Source organism: Bison bison, unplaced genomic scaffold, assembly GCF_000754665.1.
Source record: "Bison bison bison isolate TAMUID 2011002044 unplaced genomic scaffold, Bison_UMD1.0 scf7180017856838, whole genome shotgun sequence".
In the NCBI taxonomy this organism is placed as follows: domain Eukaryota; kingdom Metazoa; phylum Chordata; class Mammalia; order Artiodactyla; family Bovidae; genus Bison; species Bison bison.
In genome coordinates, this window is record NW_011487411.1 from 8,084 (window position 1) to 14,856 (window position 6,773).

General features: G+C 42.6%; 1 long non-coding RNA gene across 1 annotated transcript; it reads left to right on the top strand.

Moving 5' to 3' along the window:
* Positions 1-183: 183 nt before the first annotated feature.
* LOC105002924 lies at positions 184-3,151 on the top strand. The gene is made up of 2 exons (XR_827042.1): positions 184-268; positions 542-3,151. It is a non-coding gene; the product is annotated as an uncharacterized LOC105002924 (long non-coding RNA).
* The last annotated feature ends 3,622 nt before the right edge of the window (positions 3,152-6,773 follow it).

Consider the following 6,773-nt stretch of genomic DNA (forward strand, 5'->3'; position numbering starts at 1 on the left):
TCCTTCCATGCCCACAAACCTCTCTTTCTCATTGCATTCTTGATATCCTTTCTCCTACAGTTTGTTCCCTTGAAATGTCCCTGCAGAGGGTTTAGTAGGTCTGGCCATGGTCTGTGTCCATAGCAGTGGGTGAGAGTGCAGATTTCCAAGGCTCAGATTCAACCTCCACTCTGCCTGTCTCTCAGGTGCAAGATCACAAGATGCTGATGATGATAGCATCCAGTATGTAGAGCTGAGCCAGCAGAAATCTCAAGAGAGCTCAAACAAGGTGAGAGCTGGGCTGTGTGCTCTCCCAGGCCTCTCACTGCCTGGCCTGAGTTTGTCAAATCTTGTCACTGATGTTTCTGTTCCTACTGCCTCTTTAACACTTTTCAGACAGTCAACAATGTTAACTAAGAAAATTTGCGCTTGGGACCAATATAATGCTGGGCACTTAGGGGAATTCATAAGTATTGCATGTCATCCACTGGTTCTTTTCTGATCCTTCTAGGGCTCCTCTATCCCTCAGCTGTTTCAGGAACCTTTTGTCTTGCATTCCCAGGTTATCAGAGAACAGCATCTGAAAGAAAGGGTACCTCTCATTACTATCTACAGTGAAGTCTGTAAGCCAGGTCATGCCGTGCAGATAATTTAATTGGAGGAAACAGAAGAACTGACATTCCCAGGACAACTCCACCAGGAGCTTGATCCCTGCAGACACCTGCCTCTCACCTCTGGTCCAGTTCCAGCTGCCTTTGGTTTGCTGTACTCTGATCCTCCTGGCCACCATTCCCTGGGCCTATGTGGTCCTACCACTTCCTCTGATGCCTCTCCAAGCTGTCCTCCCACTAAGGATCCTCACAGCTGCAGAGCAAGCACTCCTCCTCTGCCATTGACTCAACTTCTGACCCCTCTCCTCCTGAAGCTTCCCAAAAAGGACCTTCCTGACTGTGTTAATCCCCATAGCCTCTGATGTGTGGTTGGTGTATGTCTTTCTGAGAACATGACTCCAGGCATGGAGACTGTGTGGAGATGGTCCATGCCACAGAGGAAGGAGTTAAGACTTTGGTGTTGGATGCTGAGCTGGGGGTCCATGGAGGCAACACATATAGGCAGGAGCCCACAGAGGACTGGCCTGAGGCTTTCTTTGTGCCTCACACAGGGCGAAGTCTTGGGAAGAGTGTCTACTGTACATTATATATCTTATTCTTGGCTACTTGTGTTAACCTGGACTTCAGTCTCAACTCTGCCCAAGGGCCCCAAACCCAGCTTCCTTTAAAGTTGAAAGAGGAATCTGTGCCACTTCACCCCCTTCCAAGACTTATTTTTCTCAGAAAATAATCCTAGAACCTCAAAGTCAGGAGTTGCATTCTTAGAAAAACAGCTCTAGCCTGTCCCTTTCTGGAATAAGAGTACTTGGTCATGAAGATGGATGTCAGTATTCGCCGACCATCCTTGATGAGGCTTCCAGGGGATAGAAAGAGTAAATTTTGGGGAAGATCTGAACTAGACCTCTCCAGTTGCTTCTATTGAAGAGTCCTGCTGGCCTCAGTCTCTGGGTCAGCCTCTTTTTGGCTCACTCACATCCCTCTGTCGGGAATAATAGTTCCCTTTCCCTGCTCCTTGCTCCCACCCCTGACTACTGGAACCCTACCATCCTGCCCAAAGCCCTCTTCCTAACCACATGTTCCATGAAGCCTGTCTGGTTCACAGAGGATTAGACATGGTCTCTCCTGTACTGATCTTTTCAAACACATAACTGAGGCTCTGTCACAGTCTGCCATGAGATTGGTCATGAGTCTTCCCTGCTAGACTCACCTAGGGCTTCCTCAGAAGGGTGTTGGGGCCACAGGAAACCAGTGCCAAGGAGACAAGGACAAGCCCCTCTGTCTGTGAAAGATTTGAGCAACCATTCTTCCGAACTCCCAGGGGGACTCAGCAGACTGAGACACAAAGAAGAGGTTGCTGAAGATTTTTCTGGTAGTGAGTCTAAAAGGGAATTAAAGATGGACATGATGACCTCCAGCAACCCCACCTGTCCCAGAGGTTTGAGGTGGGGACATCCCCACTCCACCGACAGCCTCATACTACCCGAAGACCTGTTTCAGCTGCACTGTGGTGTGGTGGAGCTTCTCCTTTCTCTGGAGGTCCTCACCTCTTGGAAGCCCCTGCTTCCTGCCTTGGGTCCCAGCTCTTGGGTCAGGAGTGGGTTCGATCTAGTAGTGTGAGTTGCTGTGATTTCTAAACTGACCCAGATTCCTGGGTCACTTGGTTCTCCTCCGTGCTCACCTCAGTTCAGCTGCCTCATATCTGCCTTCAGACTGTCTAAACATGGTCCCTGCTCAGGGCTTGAGCATTGTGAAGCAATACTAAGAGCCTGCTGGATGGTGAACAGGTGAGGGAGGAGGCAGGGGATCTGTAATAGGACACCACTTCTGATCTCCTGTCCTTCAGGTGGAACAGAAAACTGAAGGAAAGATAGGCTCCATCTCCTCATGAACTTCTCAGGTAACTGATCATGGTTGGGCATCAGTGCCCATAAGCCCAAGAGCATTGTAAGATGGGACCATCTGGTAGCCATTCCCACCCCCACCAAAATTAGAAAAAAATAAAATGAAGGGGCCTGGTTTTTTCTGAACCTGTAATGAACCAGGGTTTGTTCCATGCATTTTAGAAATATTATTCTTCTAATTCTAACAATGACACTCTAAGGTTGATATTATTATTCCCATTTTGCAGAACAGAAAACCAGTATCTCAAACTAGTTGGTGGTACAGCAAAACCTGAATCTAACAAAGTTCATAGCTTACCCCTTCACATTAGTCACTGAAGACCTTGGAATTCTTAAGTATTCAGGTGGGAATATCCTCCAGCTTTTTCTCTCCCAAGGATCCCAGACTCTGACTGAGGTGCCTTAGTATCCTCATTGATATGGAGCGGCTGGTGGTTAAAAAGGAATTACTCCTGAAGTGGCCAATGTGGCCTTGGTGGATGGGAAACATAGAATGAGAGACCTTGATTTCTGATGCAGATGAGACATTTTAAGGGAAGATGTTTCTTCCCCTTGGGTCTCTGTCTTTCCTTGTAAGGTATGTGTGGATGTCATCACCTCATCTTCAAACCAGCTTCCCCTTTGCAATGTTATTCATAAAATCATTCAACATTCGATAAACTTTCTGTAAGTCTCTCATTTATGCCTTTAACAATTCTGTGAGCAAAGATCTCTATCATACAAATGAAGACATATAATCCAAAGATATTAAGTACTTCCACAAAGTGTCCTGAGTGTAAATGATTTGGGTCACAGGGAATCATAATTTCATTCATTTTGACTCCGTCTCCCTCATCCCAGACACCCAACCAATCACCATGTCCCTTTGAGATAATCCTCATTAAGTTTCTTGTATTCCATTCTCTTATTCTTTTAACCACATTGTCTACCTAAAATATCTACTGCTTACATGACATCTTCATTTGGATGTGTAAAATGTTTAAATTTGAACTTGCTAAACATACTTTCCATATGCATCCATTCAGTAAATGTTATCTTTCTCCCTTTTGTTCTGGGTACCCAACCTTGGTGTCACCCTTGACTTCATTCTTTTTTTATACCCCAAACTCTCAGCAAATACTGATTATCTTTTCATTTTATATATATAAACACATACACATAACTACCTGTCACTACCTACTTGATCCAATATGACAATCATCTCTCATCTGCACTACTGCAATAGTCTCAGAGTCTCTCTGTTTCTGTTCCCAGTCCCTTAAAGATTATTCACAAGATACCATCAAGAGTGATCCCTTCAAACATGTTTCATTTCATTACTCCTGAGCTGAGTATTCTTCTTTCACTCCCACTTTTCCCGCAAGCCCTACACCACCTGACCCCATCTCCCACACGCCCTTCTTTCCTTAATCCCCTCTAGGACATTGGGCTTTTTGCTATACCTTTAACACAACAGTCATGCTCCTGCCTCAGAGTCTTTATTTCTGCCTATAATTCTCTTATTCCAGCATCTATATATCTCATTCCCTTACCTTCTTCAGGTCTTTGCACAAATTTTGTCTTCCTCACCCCCTTTTTAGTACCACACCCTTCTGGCACCTCCTCACTCCTCCCTGCTCTGTTTTATCTATAGCACTCATCATAAGATTGAGGCAATATGTACTTAATCTAGGCTTTCCTCTAAAACAAATGTGCAAATCAAGTTTCAAAAAGTAACCTGCAAATGATAATATACAAATATCATTATTATTCCCAGGAAATTACAACACTGATAAGTTAATAAACTTGCCCCAGGTCACATAGCTATTAAGTGGGCAAAACTATGATTTAAATGTTGGAGTCAGATTCTAAGGTCCCTGATCTTGACCACTATATTATATTGACTAAATAAATTATAATCTATCTACATGAAGGGATACTACTTAGGAATAAAAATAGTAAAGTACATCTTTATATATTTAAACTGAACAGAGTCTATGAACATTAAATGTTCTAATCTATTGTTGATTCTTTATAGTGTAATTTTTAGTTCAGAAGAAAAAATGCATGAACACAGTGAGATGTTTACCAAATAATTTTTTTAAAAAAAAGAACCAAACAGAACTGAAAAACATAATAACTGAACTAAGAATTACACTATAAGGAGTCAATAATAGATTAGATGCTACCAAAAAAAAAAAATCAGCAAACTGGAAAAGAGAAGAATGGAAATCACTCAAGCTTAATAGACAAAAGAAAAATATTTAAATTAGAGACCATTTAAGAGACTTCTGAGACAACATCAAGCATACTAGGATTCACATTACAGGGGGTCCCAAAAGAGTAAAAGAAAGAGAAAGAGTTATAGAATATATTTGAAGACATAGTAGCTGAAAAGTTCCATAATCTGAAAAAGGTCATGCATTCAGTTCTAGAAAGAACAGAGTACCAAGGATGATAAACCAAAGAGAATTACACTGAGACATACTGTAATTAAAACAGGGAAAATTAAAGATAAAGAGGGACTATTAAAAGCAAAAAGGAAAAGGCAACAAGTTACATGCAGAGGAAATCACATAAGACCATCAGCTGATTTTTCAGGAGAAATTGTCAGTCAGAGGGTGTGGCATGATAAAGTGATGAAAGGGGAAAGCCTAAAACCAAGAACACATTACCTGGCAAGGCTCTCGCTCAGATTTGATGGAGAAATCAAAAGTTTTATAAGCAAGCAAGTTCTAAAAGAGTTCAGCACCAACAAACCAGCTTTACAACAAATGTTAAAGGACCCTCTTTAAGTAAAATAAGAAAAGACCACAACTACAAATATAAAAACTACAAAAGGAAAAAGCTAATGAGCAAAGGCAGATATATAGAAAAGATAGGAAATCGTCCAGACACAAAGCTATGAAGAAGGTTAAAAGAGAAAAGTAGTAAAAAAAAAAAATTATCTATATTCACAATAAGAAGTTAGTTCAGTTCAGTTAAGTCACTCAGTCATGTCCGACTCTCTGTGACCCCATGGACTGCAGCACTCCAACCTCCCTGTCCATCATCAACTCCTGGAGTTTACTCAAACTCATGTCCATTGACTCAGTGATGCCATCCAACCTTCTCATCCTCTGTTGTCCCCTTCTCCTCTTGCCTTCAATCTTTTCCGGTATCAGTGTCTTTTCAATTAGTCATCTCTTCGCATCAGAAGGCCAAAGTATTGGAGTTTCAGCTTCGACATCAGTCCTTCCAATGAACATTCAGGACTGACTTCCTTTAGGATGAACTGGCTGGATCTCCTTGCAGTCCGATGGACTCTCAAGAGTCTTCTCCAACACCACAGTTCAAAAGCATCAATTCTTCAGCGCTCAGCTTTCTTTAGAGTCCAACTCTCACAACCATACATGACAACTGCAAAAACCGTGGCTTTGACTAGATGAACATTTGTTGGCAAAGTAATGTCTCTGCTTTTTACTATGCTGTCTGGGTTGGTCATAACTTTCCTTCCAAGGAGTTCAGTTCAGTTCAGTCGCTCAGTCGCGTCCGACTCTTTGCGACCCCATGAATCACAGCACGCCAGGCCTCCCTGTCCATCACCTACTCCAGGAGTTCACTCAAACTCATGTCCATCGAGTCGGTGATGCCATCCAGCCATCTCATCCTCTGTCATCCCCTTCTCCTCCTGCCCCCAATCCCTCCCAGCATCAGAGTCTTTTCCAATGAGTCAATTCTTCCCATCAGGTGGCCAAAGTATTGGAATTTCAGCTTTAGTATCAGTCCTTTTGAAGAACACCCAGGACTGATCTTCTTTAGAATGGACTGGTTGGATCTCCTTGCAGTCCAAGGGACTCTCAAGAGTCTTCTCCAACACCACACTGCAAAAGCATCAATTCTTCGGTGCTCAGCTTTCTTCACAGTCCAACTCTCACATCCATACATGACCACTGGAAAAACCATAGCCTTGATTAGATGGACCTTTGTTGGCAAAGTAATGTCTCTGCTTTTGAATATGCTATCTAAGCTGGTCATCACTTTCCTTCCAAGGAGTAAGTGTCTTTTAATTTCATGGCTGCAGTCACCATCTGCAGTGATTTGGGAGCCAAAAAAAAAATCAAGTCTGCCACTATTTCCACTGTTTCCCCATATATTTCCCATGAAGTGATGGGACCAGATGTCATGATCTTCATTTTCTGAATGTTGAGCTTTAAGCCAACTTTCTAACTCTCCACTTTCACTTTCATCAAGAGGCTTTTGAGTTCCTCTTCACTTTCTGCCATAAGGGTGGTGTCATCTGCATATCTGAGGTTATTGATAT